Source organism: Metopolophium dirhodum, chromosome 5 (genome assembly GCF_019925205.1).
Source record: "Metopolophium dirhodum isolate CAU chromosome 5, ASM1992520v1, whole genome shotgun sequence".
In the NCBI taxonomy this organism is placed as follows: domain Eukaryota; kingdom Metazoa; phylum Arthropoda; class Insecta; order Hemiptera; family Aphididae; genus Metopolophium; species Metopolophium dirhodum.
The window spans coordinates 1079148-1102444 of NC_083564.1; the positions used below are offsets into that span (position 1 = coordinate 1079148).

The 23297-nt window shown below is 31.4% G+C and overlaps 1 protein-coding gene across 3 annotated transcripts in view; it reads right to left on the reverse strand.

Moving 5' to 3' along the window:
• Positions 1-23297, reverse strand: part of LOC132945961 (neuroligin-4, Y-linked-like) — a 454653-nt gene that overhangs the window by 98398 nt on the left and 332958 nt on the right. The gene's annotated exons all lie outside the window — the stretch shown is intronic.

Consider the following 23297-nt stretch of genomic DNA (forward strand, 5'->3'; position numbering starts at 1 on the left):
CACAATAGTCGCAAATTATTGATAACCTGTTTCGGGACATTTAATAATTTTTAGTAGACACAACATAATAATTATATATGATTAAAAGCCATTTGATAGGTATAATTTTAGCAGTTTCGAATACGGTAGTTGACTGTTTGCACACGGTTAATAATATAGGTGGGCAAGTTTAATGAAGAAAAGTTTTTTTGTTTGTGACATATTTGTTTGCCTTCAGACATTTATTTGTTCTCCTCCAATCAAATTTCACAGGGTACCTACAAACAGACCCCGATAGGTGCTATATATTATTTCAAATGCGAGCGACCTAATCTAAATGATGCGTAGGTACAAAGTCGATAATCCACGTACAAAATCGTCGGTTAAATCCGGCACAAGTACCTAAACGTTTCCGAACACTGCTGCAAACTCCAGAATAAAATGCTTAATGTCGTACCATATACTATGTAAACCCTGGGGCAGCAGATATTAAGCACGTGATCGCTGCATGATTCACTGCGAGCGTATAAATCTTTTGAAGACGCGCCGGCAAATATCTCGTGGCAACCATAAAAGGCCTTTGCTTACACGTCTGGAAAAAGCGCGCGCGCCCACACGCACACGCACACACCCACACACCCACAAGCACACAAACGCAAAAACGTACAAACGAACAGAACAACAACAATGAAAAAAAAAACAACCAAAATCGAGACATTTCACATTACCCGACGAGATACATTGCTGGCGGTTCCGGACGGAAATCCACAACAATGTTGGTTTATTACGAAAACATGAAGGGGAAAGAAACTGTGGCCAGTGGCAACGGTATTACTTTCTCCTTTTTTTTTTCTCATCCCATCCGTCCACTCACTCAACCCTTCCCCAATCTTCCCTCCTCCCTACCGACAGACGTTAGGGCGTGATGTGTGGCGGACCACCACCGCCGTGCCGGGCGGCAAACGACAAAACCGTTTCGGCGCCCTAAACCCCGCGCACCTTTACTATAATATATTATATATTTATACACATCCAAAAGCTCAGCTATACACCCTTATTATGCCCAGCTCGTTTCCACCCACCCTACCATCCACCACCTACCGTCCCGCGATCCTTCCGCCGTCATTCCCGTCGCCCAGCACAAAAGTGGCCACATTATTTTCACTGCACAAATGGCTTATACGTCCCGTTTTACATTAATTGGACGCCTGCACATTTCACGCGCATTCTAGTGCCACCGTCGCCCGTGATATCATGACGTAGATAGTTTTAAGGACGCGTTTTCGTGCAGCCCTAAGTGCGTAGGTACGTGGGGAGAGCAGGGGGTTTACGAAATAAAGGCGTACACGATTGAGAGCTGGACGAACTGCAAGCACAACATGTGGCAATTTGTGGTGCACGACGATCGTCTGCGCGTGTTAAGACACGGGGCAAGCATATCGATGGGGGAGGGGGGTGTTTGGAAAAGAAAAGGTTTCTCCGATGAATAACCGAAAAGCGATTTGTCCGAATCGTAATACGTTTGTTCGACGCGTCCCGGGTTTTAATGACGATTATAAAGGACGTCCGCCCGATAATATAATGGTCGTCGACAAAATTATATTATTGTTGTAACAACCATCTGATCGCTTTTCACGACGCGATCGTATTAATCGAACTCCGGTGGTGGAGGTGGAATTAAAAACGAAAACACTGCGCAGATTGACGACTGACGTTTGTCTGAAAGTGTAATGTTATTGCGATGCTCGTACTGTATTATGACTCGCAGCAGATACGCCTCAAAACTATAAGTAAAACTTTTTAACGAATAATTTTTGTTGTGCGACCTGGTTTCGAATCCCGAAGATAAAAATTATACTCACTGCATATAAAAGTGACAAATCAAATGAATGAAAAACTTCGGTGTCAGTTTAAACTCTGACAAAATCTTGTAGAAATAAATGAATTCACGGTTACTTTTCACAAAGTTCATTTCAAATCAACTGACGTTCTTATAAAAATTAGATTTTAACATCATATTATTATTATTATTATGAAGTTTAGCAATTATTATTATTTTTTATAACTTCTTTTTTTATTTATTTAAGTGGAGAATACTGCAGGGTTCTATTTTAAATAATACGTTTAAAATGATATTTATGTTTATACAAACATCTTATATTTTTATTATTTAAATTATATTCACTTTACTTACATTAATATTAATCATTACTGTGTGACGTTATAAGTTATAACGTTTTATATTTAATTGGTTCATAATTTATTTTGAGTTCAAATTATTTTCCAGACGCAGATTATTAAAACTAGCATACAACCATCACTGAAGTTTATTATCTTGACATTGAGTATTTGTTCAATAACAGTATATTTAAGCAAATCACAATTATAAGTACCAATAAATACAAATACTTATATTTCCACGAGTGAATTAAATGTTATATTAATAACATTATAATATGCAATATTATATGTTAGATATATGTAAAAAATTTAATTAAAATTATTTAAAAAATCTTTTTATCATTGGGTTAACTATTATTATAATGTTAATGCACACACATAAAAAAAAACATTGAATGATACGAAATACTACCAAAGCGTTACAACAAAATACAGACCACATAAGACACGGAAAACGCGAGTAGATGATATTATTACCGTAACTCTGGTACAACTGAGGTAATAGATCATCGCTGAGGCGGCACGGCGTACGACTAAATGTTTTGAATCACCCCCATCATGGTAAATAACAATATTATATTGTATTGAAACAATAATTGATTTGGACATTGTCCATGTTTTGTCTTTGGTATTTGTTTTCTTCTTTTGTCGAAAAACACACGAAAATCGTCGTACGATTTTTCAATAAGACGAATTAACGACTATGGCTAAACGTCGCGTTTAATATATTAATCAAATGCTCGATTCGATGAGAATTTCCTTCATCGGCACCACTCTGTATTTTATATAATATTATATTATTATGTCTGTATACGGTCTTTAGTGTGTTTACTTAATGACTCTCTACTCAAATTTCTCACGGGGGACCGGCGGCGGGCAGTTGGCCGAAATGGTATTACAGTGTCCGCGCGCGTTTGCGGTGAATTAGAGTGGTTTTGGAGTTTGACATGAGACGATATTATTGTCTAGTGCTATATTGAGTTCACGTTAGGAATTGTTTCAATCACGAGGTCGTGGTACGGTTTGTGATAACACACATTCCGATAACGAAGGGCTTAGACGCGTAACCAGAGACCGTCAGATTGAAAAGACTTGAAATATTCGACGGTTATATCGTCGGACACGGTAAAACATTATATTATTGTCATGACGGCACGATTAAAGGAGAAACTTCATTTTTCTCGATATAAGTATTAGTAGTTTGTAAAATTACGCGATTCATACGAAGAAGCGCACCGATAACATAGCTGCCTAATCAATATCATAAAATATAATAGGCCTCCTCTCAATCCATTTTCGATATTTAGTTAAGAATTATTATTTATAATATTTTCATACCTTGATAACACTAATACGGATACGAAAGAACGTTCTGTCAGTTATTACTATTAGAAATTGCATTGATATCTAACATAAAAATAGTTTTACAAATATTTAGATCGTGTTCAACAATCGATACTTTCGACGCCGAATAATAATTATAAAAGAAATGGAATGCAAATAACCGATAACATTTTATAAATACCTATTGGACAAAAATGTTTATTATTTTACTATATTGATAGTTATTCTACTAAATTATAAAATACCAAATACACGATCGTTAAATATTAAAAAGTTGTGAAATAATGCTTTAAGTTAGTATGTGACAGTCAAATCTGAATTTTCCACTAGATTTCGCGTAAGACTACCATTTTCAGGAAAACTTTTATAGTTCTAAGTATCATTTCTGATCAAAATAATAAAATACTAAATACCTATAATATTATTTTCATCTAAAAACTATTCAAGGACTCATATTATAGACAAACCATTAGTTACTAGTAACTTATTATAATTATATTGTAAATCAAATTTGCATATTATACATACTATGCGAAAAAAACCATATCACGTCACTTGATATTTTTCCTCTATAAGAAAAATCTATGAATCAAAAATATTTTTGTGTTAAGAAGTAGGTAGATAATCATGACAAAAAAAATCTTACGAAAAACCGGTCAGAAACATTTTATCGTGTCTCTAGCCCAAAAAAATATTTATATTGAAAAATGTTTAACTATATATAATTTATAAATATATGTATGTATTTAAATAATTTATGGTTGTTATATAATTATATTGATAATTATATATTTATTTCAATGGTAATTTTTAAGTAAAAACTATTTAAAATTATTTCATACATTGCAATTAAAATTATATTGTAGTGAGTAAATCATGAAAGCAATGCAAAACCAAATGTTTAACATGTATAGTAAAAATCGTCAATCTAAGAGATATATATTAGTCGTCTAGCTGTAACAAAAATTGTTTTTAAAATTAAATGCCGTAATTATTGTATTTATATAAACAATCAACGGTTTAATTTATGTATTTCAACTTGATTAACATAATTTAATTAATACCTATACTTGATTAAAATTTTAAAAATTGATTTCCACAAAAAAAAATGATGTAGAAATATATAATATGTGTTGCTGATAACAAAATAATATTGATATTATAATCGTAATAATTAATAATTTATTACTAATAAGTACTTGCGAAGTCAGCAAAATTTTTTTTTAAAAAAAACGGTACAAACTACAAATGTATAAATAAATGAATAACACTTATCTATTACTAAGTACCCATGTGGTAATATACATAATATTAATATAATTGTGCTTACAAAATCTTAATTTTAATTGAAAAATCTCTAATTTAAGTGTTTACGAGAACCGTTTGGAATCATAAAGTATATTATGATTAGTATTACTATTATATACCAATTTTGCTTGGTTAACTAACACAAAGAAAAACCATAAAGTTATTCATATTTTTAGTATATTTTTGAAAATCACGTGGCCACATTATTATATATTATTACCTATATAATATATTATATAAATTGATACGATGAGAGCATGAGTTAATTTAACGTTTTGAAATATAATATGAACAATAATTATAATGCACTGTGAGTTAACTCTTAAACCGTACAACAAAATACGCTTAAACACGCAGTCGGACGTTGGTCGAATTGAAGAAGTTCGTTTTGCTTCGCTCACTGCAGTTCTATAGGATATTACTTTACTCTATTATTTGTCCTATTAGATCCGGCGTACTTACAACTGTGAAAATATAAAACTGAACTGTGTAAAGCAGAAACGAGATACAATTTCATATCTAAAAAGTTGTTACACGAAACTTTCTGAGCACATTTCCCTTAAGCAACGGTCTCGTAAATTCCGTACCTACAGAATCTAAAATTTCAGTCTGGAATTCGAATCCCGCTTATTTAATATACATGTTAAAAATGAAACGGGTAAAATGTCGAACATTTAGTCTTATTAAAATATTCCATTTATGTCAATTACATACAAATTACATTAATATTTTAATTTCATAATGTTTAATTTAATAAAACGCATGACCGTGTCTTTGTACGTATCAATTTTTATAACTTTTAAATTTAATTTGTATAATATCTGATTTCAGTTTTATAAACGGTAAAAATGTAAATAAATACAGTCCACTTTTTTTCAGATTTTAGATTCTGAGTGGAACGATGAATGTACCGATTTTACAATGATGTGTGGTTTTTTAATCTTTTTTTTATTTTTTTTTGTGCCTGTCATCACCTTTTAGGACATTAAAAGTGCTTGGGTTTTCTTCAACAGTAATTTTTCTGATAGGAAAGTGAATCTAGTTGGTACTTTGGGTAGTCAAAAGTGAAAATTTCCCAGTAGTTTTCAAACGTGACTTGAAAAACAAAAGAAAAATTACGGAAAAACGGGAATTTTTACGCAAAATCTGTTTTCGAGAAAATCGATTTTGGTTTTTGGTGTAACTCTAAAACAAATGATCGTAGGGACATGCAATTTTGACTGAATCAAATTGACCCCCCAAAGTATCAACTAGATTCACTTTCCTATCAGAAAAGTTACTGTTGAAGAAAATCCAAGTACTTTTACTGTCCTAAAAGGTGATGACAGACACAAAAAAAAAAAAAATAAAAAAAAATAATAAAAAAAACACACATCGTTGTAAAATCAATACATTCATCGCTTCGCTCAGAATCTAAAATAACGATCTTTAATATTTTTATTTTAAAAAATAAACCATCGATTTGCTCACCAGAGGATTGTAGTAACTTGTGCTCGTAATATTATATAGTGATTTGATATTATTTAAATACAAAAATAAATTATTAAAATGAAAATCATTCGCTGAAGGAACGCGTTTCGATCAAACTCCACATTAGGTATTCTTTTCATCGAGCCGTGTGTATTATATAATACAATAAAGTTAGCTGCAGTTCACTAAATTTAAAGTTTACGGCCTGGACGGAAAAAGCACGGACGTGACATAAATTGTATAACACAGTATGCCTAGGTATATTATATTATAGATGACCTGCGGATAAACGTCACGGCATATTTTATTATTATTTATAATAAATTATGACGACGACCGGTCCGACGACGGTTATAATAATGCTATATTGTTAGACGTCGGGGGAGGCGAAAACGACGTAGTGGAACTCAAATGCGTACTGCAGCCATTCCTCGAAAAGTCCACCCTCTCCTAACAAACCCTTTGCAGCTTGCATTATCGATTAAGAACATTATTATTTATTAATATTAATATTTACGTAATATTGGCAAACGGTCGTATTTTTATTTTCATCATAAAGTGTAGAAAAAAAATAAATATTTTTTCTATAAAAACCCCCGATAAAACGGGGCGTGATGCGCGTATACAATAATATGATAATAATATAATAATATTAATTACAATATAATATCTTACATCGCTTCATCCATATAATAGTATAGCACATAAAATTATTACAATATTATAGTCATCCCTATAGCCACGCGGACATTAAAATATAATAATATAATATTTCGGAATAATACAATACAAACGCGTTTGGAGAGTAATAGAGCAATATCATAATATTGTATTGTATATTATTATAAACGGTTGGTCGATTTACACATAATACCTCTCATATAATGTAATATATTGTGTGTGTGTTTGTTATCTAGCTATAGCTCTTGATACGCGAGTATCGTAGAATTTTTACGTTTTTTTTTGTGTCTTGGACTAAAACCGAGGAGATTTTTTTTCGAATTTTCTATAGCGACTCTAAAACGTTATTGTCCATACAATAACGATCTCGCGGCGGCGACAATAACGTCGTTATCGCCGTCGTCGTCTCGCCGTACGTAGTATATATTCAAATCACTCTACCTCCTTATGTATGTGTGTGTGCGATATATTGTACGTAGAAACAAAAAACTAAAATAATAAAAATCATAAGACGTTATACGCACCGCACGCAGTATGTATAATAATAGTGGTTAGGTTAGTGGGGGGGGGGGGTATTGTAGGGGGCCGTCGGTCGAGGAGGAAGAGAAGAAGACAAACAATATAGTGCGCCTACCGCGTTATAAATTTCGTAGGATTTAAAATCGATTCTGCCGCGCGGCATTATGGCGAAATAATAATGTTTCAATAATTCACCGAGACTAGGTTTTTACACGCAGAGGGATTATGACGCGGTATACCCTCATCGGGAAGACGATGGCGAAGATGACGACAACCACTACGGTCCCTCGACCGACCGTTTGTAATAGTCGTAGTCGTATAATAATAATATACCCAAACGCTTTTTAGAATATTATTATATTCTGGTAATCTCAGATAGAGTTCATCGTTATTTAATACACTCTACATATAGTAATACAATATATGCGATTCCAAATATAATAATATACGGCGACCACTTCTTCCTTGCTATTCGGTTTACCGTCGCTCGCACGCTCCGTGTCTGCTGACTCCGACAATAATGTCATTTAAGTGTGTTGTGTGGGTACATTATAGCACAATATTATATTATATGCTATTTATATGCTATTTTTTTTTTAAATTATGTGTGCAGTACCTACACAATAATATTGTTCTACAGCGCGCGTCGAACACCCGCAAAAAGTGCGACAGGATAAAATTGAATAAAAAAATCGTATCTCCTTCGACCGAAGTCCTTTTCGTTGAGCGTAGGTATACCTATTATTATTATAACGATTTTGATTCATATTATGATATTGATACGGTGTGTGTGTGTGAGTGTGTGTAACATTGTTATCTATGCGACGAGGTGCAGAAAAACATCGTTGCGCAATGTCCGACGAGTCATTTTATTATTTCGTTATATTATGTAATAATAATAATAATAATAATAATAATAAATTATTACACCTTATTAGTGAACGCTGTACCGCTCGACATATATCATACTGACATAGTAAAATATTAGGTAAACGTTATATTATACTAATGTAAATTAATAATAATAATTATGGTCTCGAATTCATCCCGTCTCGCGTTGTTTATTCTGTTCTCGAGGGATTAGTATAAGAAATAATTAATGTACGAACATTTGAGATAATGTAAAATTAGGTGGGTAGGAAAGTAACCCGTGTATTATGATCAAAGGGGGAAAATAAACATTAAAAAGGGAAAAAACCCATTTACCAATAATAACGGGTTAATTATTACCGTCGCCGCGACTATAATAGGTAATAATAATAATAAACACAATGGGAAAACCACAGATTCACGAGGTTCGTAGCAAAATTAGTTAATGATTTTATATACAATAAAATGCTTTGCTTCAAAGAATTTTTGGAAAACTTAAAACAAGTATTACCTTTTATTTTTCCTTTGCTAAAAGGCACCGTGTCCTATAAGTCAGCTGAAATATCATTTTGGTATATACACCTCCATTGCTTTGTAATATCGAATTTTGAACAGCCTTGCTGAATTTTTTCCCCGAGATACCCACCGCCATCGCTTATATTGTACAAGAAAATGTTCCTTTTTAAAAGGATATAAATTATGCTATCCTGCTGTAGGTGATGCAGATGTTCACTTTTCCTGGCTAACGCCTACGCGAGTGGTTGGTAGACTATTAAACGCAGGAACGGCCATCGTGAAGTTATAATTATACAAGGGGACGATCCATTTAAGTTTTTACACTCATTATTTTGAAAAGTATTAACTCATTTGGAAATAAATATTTTACATAACTCGATGTGATTACGACGCAACATTAAAAATAAATACATTATATTTTTTTTTAATTTTTCATGTTTTTACTTTTTCGAAAGACAACATATTACGTTTTTAATTCAATGCTCCGAGTAGTTACTTAAGTAGTTATAACTATATGTATTATAAGAACATATTAAAGTTTGGATGAGTGGAGTAGTGAATCAACATTTTGCGGGGTTCCCCGTGGCATTAAATAGGCAATTAATAACTAATATTAGCCAACCTGATTAGAATTAGATTTGTATTCATAGAAATATTTTAAAAAAATTTCTTTGGATTATGAAATTAAAAATGTCTTAAGAAAATCAAACAAGTAAAAACCTAGAAATACGATAAAAAAAATTGTAAAAATTTTTGACACTTTAAATGGATCACATTGCCTTGGATTCACATGCAACAACGCTTGTACATTATACAACGGCAGCTCTACTTATATTGCCTAGTACGACCGCTCTGTATATAATGGACATTATTATTATATACACGATGATATACACATAATTATTATAAAATATTATGACCTTGGATCATAATATCATACATTTTATATTATATAACATTATATTATATAATATCACGAAGGTGTTCTATATAGCCACGTTAGGAGTATGTGTATAATAAATGTATAAATATATATATTTCTCCTCGTCCTTTATACGTTAGATAAGAAATCGTTTTCGACAAAAGACTTAAGTATCCACCGATAGGTGTTCGATCGCAGCGTTTTGTTACTTTGTTTTATTTTTTGTTGTAGTCGTTGTTGTTCTATTATTTTTTACGCGCACTACGCCATCAAAGCTACTACACACAGCGTGCTGTGAGTATGAAAAAAATATTTAACTTAAAAGTTTGGTGAGAAAAAAATAGATACCTAACTCTTATTCTGCGATTTGTGCGTTCTTTCGCAGCCCGTTTCGTTGTCATCACGGGTATATGGGAACACAGACCACAGTATACCATTCACCTGGTTCTAATTTTGCCTCGTTTTTCGCGATACCATGCTTATATAACACACATATGTCATATACGTACTGGTCATACTTTTCGAAAACAGTACAGTAATTATACCCGCCTGTAACGGCGGTTGATCGACGTTTGTCAAAAACGGTTATCAAAAAAACATCTTTGAAATGATATAACGATTAGAATTAGAAGTAAAAGTAAAAATACATAAAAAAAAATAGAATGGTTGGCAGTATACATATAAAGTAATATTAAAATGATAATATTATAATATTATGTCCTGCCAGTAGCGGTGCATATGTTATTGTTACGTCCCGTTCAAAGGACCGCACAAACGAATTTTCTCTAATCAAATTAACTGTATCAGAAGAAATGTTCACTATTCGCAGTCTTGACGTCGTGGTTTGTCAAAATATATTGCCGAAATCACGAAGACGTCCTAAATAGAATTTCAAATTACGGCTTTTGCTCTCTTAGAAAGTTCAACGGTAAACGTGACAAACGGACGCTCTAATCTCGGGCAAATAATAATTATTCTCCGCGGAGACATACGCATTATATTATACATTGACCGAAAAATTAACCTGTGCTTTTGAAAACTATTAGCCATTTTTACTTTTGTCCCCCCCCCCCCCCCAAAGTACCAACTACATTCACTTTCTTACCAGAAAAGATACTATAGAAGAAAATCCAAGCATTTTCACTGTCCTAAATGGTGTAAAGGAATGAGTCCTTACGATATATGTGTAGGCAAGCGATTCACGTGTTATTCGAGGTAGGAGCAGTTCTCCTTGAGTTGTTATGGTCTCATAGACGTGACCTCGTAGCTAAATACTATATTCCATATTTAGCGAACTAAACAAGAAGAGCGGGCAACAACAAAATTGCCATTACGAGGCGGCAGTTTCACTAACTGCGAGAATAACAACTTTATGAACGAACTACATCCACTTCAAGGAAACCCTGTCCATGCGCTGATTCTGTCAAAGGAACCGACATCGTATATATAGGAGGGCCAGGAGCACAGCATAATCGGATGTACCTGGACCAACAACACAGAAGCACCTTCACGCCACTAGCCATATACAAGACGACTACTACGACAATCGACGATATTATACATTTATTCTGTTCTAATAAATATGTTAAATTTACTGTTCTAATTTGACTACCATTTTATTTCAAATCATCATCATTCTGGATCTCTGAAGGGACAGCACGTAACAACGGTGACAGATAAAAATAAAAAATAAATTTTAAATAAAAAAATAAAAAAACACATCATTGTAAAATCAATAAATTTATCACTCTGCTCAGAATCTAAAATATAACTGTAATTTATTATGAGTTATGGTTGTTTTAATTTGCACATGATAAAAAAATGTTGAGTTTTAGTTCGGGTTTGACTTAAAATGATTCTAGGTTCGGTTCGGGTTCGAAAAAATAATTTAAAGTTTGGTTCAAATTCAGTTCGATTTAAAAAATCAGGGTTCGACCCATCACTAATAATTATATTATAATAATATCAAGGGACACGGTCTACGACACACAGGATAAATTAAAAAAATAATAAAATACGTACAAACATTTCAGTGATATCAGCTGTGGAGTTGCTGAACAATCATTCAAACATCCGGAACGCATATGAGACCAAAAAATATGATATCCGCGTGAATATTTGTCGTGTTGTATTATTGTAGGTTTAACGGAATGCACATAATATCAAAAAAAATATCTCTCGATATCCATATTATGTATAATAATGTGCATGGGAACATCGTTGTATTTCGCATACGTCGAGCCAATATTTACGTAACCATTATGTCAAATGTACATTACACGAAACGATCGTACCCATACATATTTTTATTTATACAATCTGGTAAAAGCGTAACATGAAAACTACAACACTTATCGCGTGCGGCTCCGGTGCTCTGTCGTAGGCGTCGGATGTTATTATTATTATTATGAAAAAATAACATTTCGCAAACATGCACAGAATCCTGCGAATCATTGTCATGCGAGTGTACCCGGAAATGGTATATTATACTACCCTCATAAGGGTATAAATGTATGGTGATGTAATATACGAGTTGTATGTCGTTATATTATTATTATTATTATAGTTATGCGCCTATTGAATTCATCCGACAGAATTCCACAAGGTCATCGTTGACCCGCAGTCGTCGGACGATAGACGGCTAGCTCGTACCTCAACTTATTAGTATAAGGTCTACGGCTACAGCAGTCATCGAAACTACGAATGTAGCTAATTTATGTTATTATTATTATATCAATATTATCCAAAAGAAATTTCGAGTGTCCAGCGCTCAATCGAACCACTTCCCACAGCAGCTAGAGACTAGAGTGCAACATACATTACATAACACATAATATCTTTATTGTTATAATATTATCGTTTTTAACGAGTGCATCTATTTCGGTGGTCATGTGGTGGCATCGGCATAGGCGTCGTCGAGGGGGGGAGCGGGGCCGAAGAGCTCAAAAAATCGAATATCGCGTTTTTGACATATTAAAACGAGAGCGCCAAATGTCCGCGGCACGTTGAGCGTGGCAGGGCCTCGAGGAAATGTAGTTGGCACGATGGGAAAATAGGAAACGAAGTGGAAGAGACTATAATATTATAATAAATAGTAATAATATACATTGCAGAGACGCTGAGTCCATCACCGACGACGACGACACTCGAGATCGCCGAATTCGTATAGACGCATATATTATGATATTTCGGTCCACGTCGATTGGTGTGCGACCGACGCTTCATACTTGTGGACAATTTCATATAATGTATTATATATTATATCGTACTGTTCGTATAGTATTCGCGTGGCGATTGTCCCGGGTCAGCGGGCCCCCGTTACAAGGTTTCGCAATTAAGTGCGTTATACGCGTAGTTCAGCTGCCGCTCGGCGTCATGTCCTTATATTATTATTATTATTATTATTATGTGAGCCGACGTTGGCCGCCGCCTGCACCGGAATATTTACATAAAAGGATCGAAAGGAGAGCGAGACCGGTGCGCTTTATCGCCGCCGAGGTTGGTGTGTTGTACTATGCTACTACAAAGTGTAGACAAAACAGTATATATAATACAACTGTATTATAATATTGTGTGTGGAAAGAGGGCACTAGGGCAGCTATATAGGTACGCCTTATCTACCTCGACGAAATAGTTAGTTAATCCCGACTTAGACCAGTCCGGCAAATACGGTTTTTCTTTTCTGCTTTTCTTTCCTTTCTTCCACCTCAGGGTTTTACCACGTTGACCCTCTCATTTATTTCCCACACACACACTCATACAAGCGCACCTTTAAAAGTTAATTCGAAATAATATGAACTAGTTTCGTATTGGTGGTCATAACATTTGACCAAGTTCAAAAATTCATTCGTTTTCTCTAAACGAAACTATTTTGTCCCAGTTCATCGCTAAATTAACTCTATGTTAATATATTATTTTATTTTTTTTTAATTAAATAAAGCTTTCCATTGCCTCAATAGTTCTAAGCAGGTTGTAATCGTTAAGTGCGTTTTTTTTTTGTAACAAATATAAAAACACTGCATTTAAATTATTTTCTCATTTCGTAATAATATTATAAACTCTTTGTAGCCGGCACACATAGAGAACGTGTAAAAAAATATTGTTCTCTGTACTACAAAAAGTAATGTTTGATATTAATTATTTTAACCATGTGCTTTAAGTGAAACGCTACAATATAAAATGATGCACTTTGGGAACAAAATCTGCTTGCAAAACGAGATTTAAGTTCAAACAAAATATGCCCTTAATTCATTTTCGTTTAAATTATATTTTGAGTGCTTTGATTGAATGAAAACCCACACACCCATCGTATATTTACAATATTTATTGTAGTCGTTCATATTCAATTTATTATGATGTTATGATATTATATACCTACTGTTATACATAATATCGATTCTTTGTAATTGAAATCTTCGTGAAGTCGCCATAGAGCTATTACAGACTGTAAAGTATTTTGTCGACCCGCTGCCGAACACAGACTTAGCGTTCGCGGCGGGATGCGTAAAATACTAGTAAGAGTATACGGAAAATTGACGTGAGGGCAAAACAATTTTTAAAAAAACTCCGTTTGCTTCTATGGAATTGTAGCAGCAGTTTTTATTTTAATTTTTTTATTCCATTTGAATTTAAATATCCGTTTTAACTTGCTTTTACAAACTACGTATTAAAATACGTATAGACTCGAATACATTAAAATGATGTTTTGATGTGACGCGTAATTACAATAATTTTAAATGCTATTACTGGAGACGTAATCAGGATTTTAATTGTTTTTTTTTTTGAAATGTATTCACAGTCAGTTTAAACGATTTTTTTGAAATTTAAACTTAATCATTAACAACTGGGTATGCCGTAACCATTTTAACTTAGGTAGTGGCTTGTCAGATATTTCAATAAAAAAATTAACTGTTTGCGATACTCCTTGGTCTCGGATAACCAAAAAAATAATACTATAATGCCTTGATCTCGAAAATTATTCTCATAACAGATGGTTTTAGTTACTGCAATTTAAAATTAACTTTCGCTACAGTCAAAAGGTACATGTATGGCTGGGAATATTAAATCGGTGTCTATTATATACACTTATGAAAATTAGATTAAACACTAATGTAGCTGCCTAAAAACTTTTTGTGTTTAGCCGCTCATATTTTCTTCATTATGCTGCGTATCACAGGGTACATTAGGCATTTTACGAATCTAATAAATAATTGTGTCGTTATGACGATGTAAAGTTCATATTAATTACATTATTTTAATTCTGTATTTTAAACAAATATAAATGTTGTCTTAAAATTAAATAAATCATTGAAAACTTTGACCACTTTGGGCTATACCTATGAATACCTTTCTATTAGAAAATCAAATGCAGTAATAGTCTTAATTATAAAATTAAAATATGAGACTTTTTGTGAAAAAATCAATAGATAGGTATGTAAGTACCTACTATGTAATAATATGTTTTTCATTTTTGATTAAAAGTTCTATTTAGAAAGATGTTAATAAAAATTGTCTTTTCTTTTACTATTATTATTGTTGTTGGGATTTATACGTACATACGAAATTATTTTGTAAATTATTACAGTATAAAAAGTAATTTTAAATTATAACATAATAAATTATGAATTCAACAATAGAACATCGATGTAGGTATTATTTCTCGATACGATTGTTTCCAATTATAGTAATTCAAAGAAATGATTTATTAAAATTTAATAAATACTTAAGAATAAATACAAATTATAAATGATCAGTTATTCTGCAGTTATAATTGAGTAGACATCGGTGTATTTTTTTCAAACATAAAGGTTGGTAAAAATGTTTCATATATTTTGTATTTTGAATTAATTGTAAATGTTTACTGACGTGATAAAAATTGATAAAACTATTGGAATTTTATATTTTTTTATTATAAGGCATTATTAAAGTTTTAGTGAAATGTTATTTTACTACCTCTAATCAATTAAAAAAATATTTATTAATTAGGTTCAATAAATGTTTGTAAAATATAACTTGATAATGCATTTTTACATTTTTTTTTAAAAACAAATTGTATAACTTGATTCCTCGTTACAATAAAATAACATAGGTATATTAAGGACAGTACTGTCAGTATGTATATTCTGTGTAGTAGTACTATAGTTAATTTATAAAAATACAATATCAGACAAATTACGTCAATTATACAAAGCTAGACGTTATCCTTGGAAATTAAATGACATTTTTGTAAATAATGAAATACCATTATATTATTTTAAAAATGCGTTTATAAATTTATTTTTAAGACATATAGCTATAAATCATGTATATACATGATATATATATATATATACCTATCATGTATAGGTATAAAGTATTATAATGTAATAGTAGCGATAATGTTATTGTATTATTGAAATGTATGTTGATAAGTAACAATCAGAAGTGGGGCTACATGATAATATTACATTATATGGTTATTGTGCAAATCAAAAACCTTTACTATATAATTAATGACCACAAAGTTTCTGTTCTAAAATAATAAGTGATTATTAGTATTATAATATTATGAGAATGCGATAGATTATTATATAATTCTTACAGCAGCGGCAGTGAAATGCAATCAATAGAAAAAAACAAAAAATATAATTATAAAATTATAAAATGCAAACGTTTGCAATTAATAGGTACGTCCTCCTAGTTATCTCAATAAATATAATAATCATATGATAATAAATAATAATACGGTTATAATTATAGAATATATTTAATGTACACATTTTGTGTGCATCACATATGCTATATAGTGCACACTGTGAGATAAAAATCAGCACACATTATTATGCTAGTGAAGTGGCTGATCTGAAGACAAATTTATTTAAAAAAAAATCCGTTGTATCGCTATAATAAGGAATAAAATAGGAACTCGACGATTATGGATTTATTGAAGGCCTGACCGGCAGCCGGCATGACAGTGGGTTACGGACTGTTATTACAATACCCGAACCTAGGTCCAAACACGATTCGATTACCGTTTTACACGCTCAGAACGTTTTTGTATTCCATGTCCGTCCGTCAAATTATTCGGGACAATCCTTCGCGCAGGATACACACCACCCGATTCCCATACAGCGCCTTTACTGCGGCAGTAATAATGATAATAATATGTAAAATGCCGTTTTCATAATAATATAATTTTACACGACGCATGCGCATTCGGTGTCGGTACGTATAGTGTAGAGAATGGTTGTAATATCGCGTTTGATCTGGTTATCATAATAATATGGTAGTTGCTAAGACGGTATATAAGAGTGGAATCTTTTATCACATCATACGAGTATAGGACGTCTTATAAAAGTAACTAATGGATATTATAAAACTACGTAGGTACCATGTGAAGAACAAACGAACCAAATAATAATAATATTATGTCAAATAAAAGCAAATTTCAATAGTTTGGTTATCATAAAAAGACTAATTTGGACGGGGAAACATATTTTAAGCCCTCGTCAACCACACAATGTCATCCTGTAATAATATCTTCGGTGATTACCTGCGACTACACGTTTACGACGTACCTATATTATCGCCACATATAACCGGAAACGAAAGGAAAATGTATTAACTACAATATACCTAATATCGCGAAATATTTTATGATATTTTTTATTTCGCACACGGCACGGGATCAGATAAGTGTCCGGTGAAACGATGCGCAGGGAGAAAATACTATTAAGGGTTCACGCCTCGAACTGATAGTGACTGGCAGTCTAGTGCAGTGTTTTGGATAGGCCACAAATTGCTTCGTTGGCGCGAAGTGTGCAAGACAGAGAACCATTGAGGGATAATTTAAATGGATGAGAAGTGAGACGGTAGAATGGTCTACTCGACAGCGAGAAAAGTCGATTACGTCTTTTCTCGAGAGTTTAACGGGTCCGGGACGTTGAAAGCTATTTACAACAAAAATTTAAAAAAAAGTAAAGTTTTAATGTGATTTAATATTATATACGAGTTTCTTTTAGACCTGACAAAAAAAAAAAAAAAATAAGAAGAAAAGCTATACTACCGTTTTCTTTGCACAAATATTATATCAACGTAAATCTAAAAAAAAAAATAAATAAAAATACGTTAAGTCAAATTTAAATTATAGTCCGGAAATTTTCTACTTTTCATAATAACAACAGTGCAGTCCATGGTATATATTATAATGTAACGGCCAATGAGTATACTTTGTAAAGTTCGGTCAATTACGCGTCTGACTTTTTAAAGTGTATATTATATACGGTGAAAAGCCGCTACTTCAAAGTTCAAATACGAACCTATACCTTCTTAAAAAATTGAACGCAATGGTATATATCATCGAAGCTTTTGAAGTTGATAATATAATAAATATTATTTTATTATATTACGGTGTATTAAAGGGTCTGCATACAGTCTCATGAATAATGTATGCTATATCATGGTATACAGAGTTATACGCTTATACTATGTTCGGTCAAAACATATTTTCATATTCTCGTACACGTCACACAGGTGGCAGATGACCTCTGTGCTTCAATCAGTTATCAGTAAATCGACGTGTCATTGTAATCGTTAACCGTGTGACATCCTTGTAAGAAGATCTTTTTATTACCGACTGTATTGTCTATGACTTTTGTTATAAATCATTACCAATATTAGGCTAATAATTTTAGGTAGGTACCTGTTTAGTTTAATAAAATATTTTTTTCATTTTTCGGAAGCAGCAAATTTGTAAATCTATTTTTTTTTTTTTAGAAAAATGTTGATGGTAAAAACGTATTTTGTTTAAGTCATAATAATATATACGTATAGAGTTATGCACTTTAGTTGAAATGTGTCCACTCGCATTACAACATAATAATATTATGTTCATATTATACCCGTGACTGCGCACACGACACAGAGATGACAGATGGCCTCTATATAGGTCAATCAGTATATTATTATCGACTACGTATCATTGTAATCGTTGACCGTGCGACATCCGTGTAAGACTATTTTATTATTACCGAGCACCAAATGTAGTATTATAAACGATTTCATTGGTTGAATGGAATCGAAAAATAAAATCACCATGACAAAAATCGTCTCGCGTGCGACGTGTGGTATCACGGGTATGGTTAGATAGATCCTGGTCTGTTATTTGCATTCGTATGGGAATTAAAAATCATACTAATGCGTGTAACAGAATGACTTGACCTAATTGATGCTAAAAAATATTTCTTTTTTTTTTATATTTAATTTATAGACATTTGCGCTACGAGGACAGAGTATTATAATTTATTAATAATTTTTTTTGGAGAAAAAATTCAAAAGTGCAGCGTGGTGGAGTATGTCAGCGGTGTTGGAAGTTTATCCGTCGTCCCTTCTCTACTAGGACAGGATATAGCGTATTATTACTGAATTTGATTTAAATGCAATGATTGCATTCGAAAAAAAAACGATTCTGAGCAGAGGATCAGTGTAACAATTATATGTAGTAATTATATGTATATAATATAGATGTTAATATGTTTTCTTAATAATATTATATAATTTGAAATTAGGTTCATAAATTATGTCTATGTTCAATAGTTTGGTGTTTTAACATTAACTTGATTAAATTAAATCCCGTTTTTAGTGGTTATTTTAAAATTTTATTCGTTTCTATGGTGATTAACAAAGCGTTAGAAAAAAAAATAGCTAATTAATAGTGTATTTTGGTGGTTTTTTCCGTGGCATTAAAAAACTATTGAGAAAACCGAAAAATTACCTCTCTAAAGTACCATCTTGATCCTCGCTCCGCTCAGAATCTAAAAATCTTGATGGTAAAAACATTTATATAAGTCTAGTATTATATTTTTTGAAATTTTTTAAAGTATCAATATTTTTTTGGAATAAATGAATTCGAAACGTATTAACTTTTTTTAAAATATTCTTTTTGGGGATTTATACAGACATACTAATAAATCATAAATTATTTATTATCCATATAATTGTCATAATTTTTTTCACCTGTTCGACTAGTATCAATTTTTCATTTTTCATCTGTCAGGTCTTTTTGTTACACCTGTATAATATGCTCCAATACTCATACCTACGTGTAGTATTATATTATTTTAACAATAATAATAATATACTATTAATATTACAGTAAGTCTTGGAAACATTATTTTTGAAATACATAATTTATCTAAAATATCATAAATTAGATATTATTTTTATTTCTATCATATTATTAGTGTATTTTATATTTACATATTTAAAAAAAAAAACTTCGTAAAATAAAACCCGAGGCCACAGTGAATAATATTTGAAGCTGTGAGCCTTTTGTGTAAGAGCTATAATAATATTGTTTTTATTGCATTTTTCGTTGATACATCTGTTGGTAGGTATAAGCTGTTTGACGGTTAATCTACACCCAATAAATACATTTTTTTCTTAGATGTTGTTGGTACTAATCTTATGCGGCCGAATTTCGTACGTTTATATGAAAAACGCTCGTATGAATGTACAATGAATAATCGTTCGCAAAAATAGTGACAAAGTTAATTATTTAACTGTATATTATTAATGGTTTTTTGCATAGAAATAAAATGTTTTACCCTGTTAGATATTTCTAAGTCATCTTACATCTCAATATCTACGTGGGTATTTATAATACTTGATTAAATATCATTTTTTTCTGTACGAAAACATAAATATGTATTTTATTTTATTAATTAACGTAATATAATACTATATTCCGTACGAGATGCAGTAATAGTATAATTAAAATTAAAAATAATTAATTGCAATATTATTCGAGAGAATATTTTATATATTATGATAAATTATTATATAAGAACGTTGCAACGTTTCGTTTCCGTATACCTCATTAATATCGTTACACTAACCTTCATACGAATTAAAATTGATAGTTATTTTGTGGTGACTTCCAATATTGGATTGTTATATCATCGTCGTCAACTGAAGGATGATAATTTATATTATTAAAATGATTGGTATAAATTAAACAGCGTTATCGATCAAAATATAAAATGCCTAAAACGACGATTCAACGATGGCAAAGTCATTTTTGTCGGATAAAGACGATTAAAAATTTTGTGTATATAATAATATTACAAAGGTAGCTTTTTACCCCGTCGAGCGTTTTTCGCTCATATTTATTCCAATCGCGTGTTTTTCTTATGTTTTACATACACAAGATGTTAACCATGGTCACTGCCAATATTTTTTAATCCTACAAATTTAGTAATTTCATAATCTAACCAATTTAAATTCTTATCCTAGTCGTTTTTACAAAAATATAAGATATGTTTAGTTCTATCGTGACATAAACGTACTTTTTTCCAACCGAAAATCACAATTTTCACAGTTAAACGATTACCAGACGACCATTTTAAAAAATTTGATGCATCTTAATCGAAGTTTGATCAGTTTTTTTTAGTTATTCTACTTTGTTTACTAAGCTTAATATATTTAATATTATATACCTATGGGGACTTATAATATTAATGATTTAAATAATATAGCTATTAATATAATTAGTTTATCAATATTTTATCTCTCGTAAATATTACCTACCTGAGTATAATAAATAATAATTAGTACTAAATATTATAATTAATTAGATATTAGATTATTATATAATCATAATAATCATATAAATGACGTCATAATTATATTATATATTTGTAAAATCATTTCTAACAAATATAATTATCCTTGGTATACACATTTTAATAACTCAAAAACTACTGGTTCGAAATGTGTTTCACATTCTTCAAAATAACAATCATCTGCTCAACAGTGTATATTTTATTATAACAAGGTTGGTTCTTATTTGAAAACAATTTTTTTTATCACTACAGTACTTTCCTTAAATTGTATAAAAAAAATCTATATTATTAAAAATATGGCTCTTAACAGTGTGTACATACACTTCAAAATTACAAAAATTTCAAACTTTAAAAAAAATTGCATTAAGCATGTTCGGATAATTCTCTGTATAAACTATAAATAAGTATTATTGCGGTTTGCTGCTTACTGCAGCTGCTTTGCTTTTTAACTACCACGGAGAAAAAAACGTTTTCCGATGAACTGTTCAAACAGCACACATCATTGGAAAAGCCAATAAATTCACCTCCACTTCACTCAGAATCCAAAAGAGAGAAAAAGTTTTAAAAGTCGTACCCGCTTAAAAACTCGAGTTAGTTTCCCGTCAGCACTACGACGAGTTTGTGTAAAATATATATTATATATATTATTATTTAATATATATGATATTATTTCTTTGAATAAAACGATATACATAATAGTACGCTACCTCGTACCACCAATCATTTCATACGGTACGTACCCCTTGTGTTAGTAATTAATTAACGATTCGACCTGTTTAGCAGTACTAATAATAAATAATATACTAGTGCGAGTTCAACACTTTTTGTTTCTGAAAAAAAAAAACAAATTATGTATAAAAAACATATGAACCATATAAAAAAAAAACCGTCTTCGTCGTTTTAAATTAAATGAATCGTTCGCAAAACGCACTGCATCGGCTGCTGCAGTATATAGAAAAAACGTATATCAATTAAAAAGAAATTGATCCAATTAAATAGAAAACGTCTTGTTTACGTCGATCTAAAACCATCGTGAGTTCATGTATTGACGTGTTGATAAGAATATTATATTGATTAGGTATGTTTTGAACAACCTTACCACGTTAACGAACCTATATAGAACGCAACAAAATATTTCAATTGGATGAACCAGCGTAAAATATGGATATATATTAGTTTATTTTATTATACTCATTAAGAACGAACCTAAAACGTGTGTACGCGTATACAGCGAGTCAAGATCGATAATAATATTATTATATTTATCGAATATTAGAGTGCGTTCTGCAGGTGGTCGACTTGACGTGATTTTGATTACCTACCTACGGTTTTTTTTATTTTTTATCCGATATAAAGCACACATTTTACAGTACAATATTATTATATCGTCTTTCGCACAGCTTTCTGACTTTGGTCTAAGCCATAAAGACGTATGCTCGAAATAATGACGCACTATTATGTAGGTAGTTAGGTACCGCCTATGGATATTATTATATATATTTTTTTAAACATAAATATTATGTTTTTGGGCTGGATACGAAAAATTTTTGTTTCTGACCGATTTTTCGTGAGGTTTTCGTTGTCATGGTTACTTAATAACTAAAACATATTAATGATTTGAAGATTTCACCTTGTAGACGAAGAACATCGAATAGCGCTTTTAATGCTAATGTTCGAGATAGGGAATCGTGACATTGAAAATACATCACACACAAAGACGAAATTGACAGACAAAATCGTAAATAAGCTAGTTGCAGTTACAGACTCGTAATTCAAAATATATATTGATATTAGTCAGAATTTAGTAAAGGAAACCCGAACATTTATTTTGTCAAAGCATATAATATAATATTATATAGACTTACATATTATTTTAAATTTCGCCCTTTAACCTAAAATATTATAAT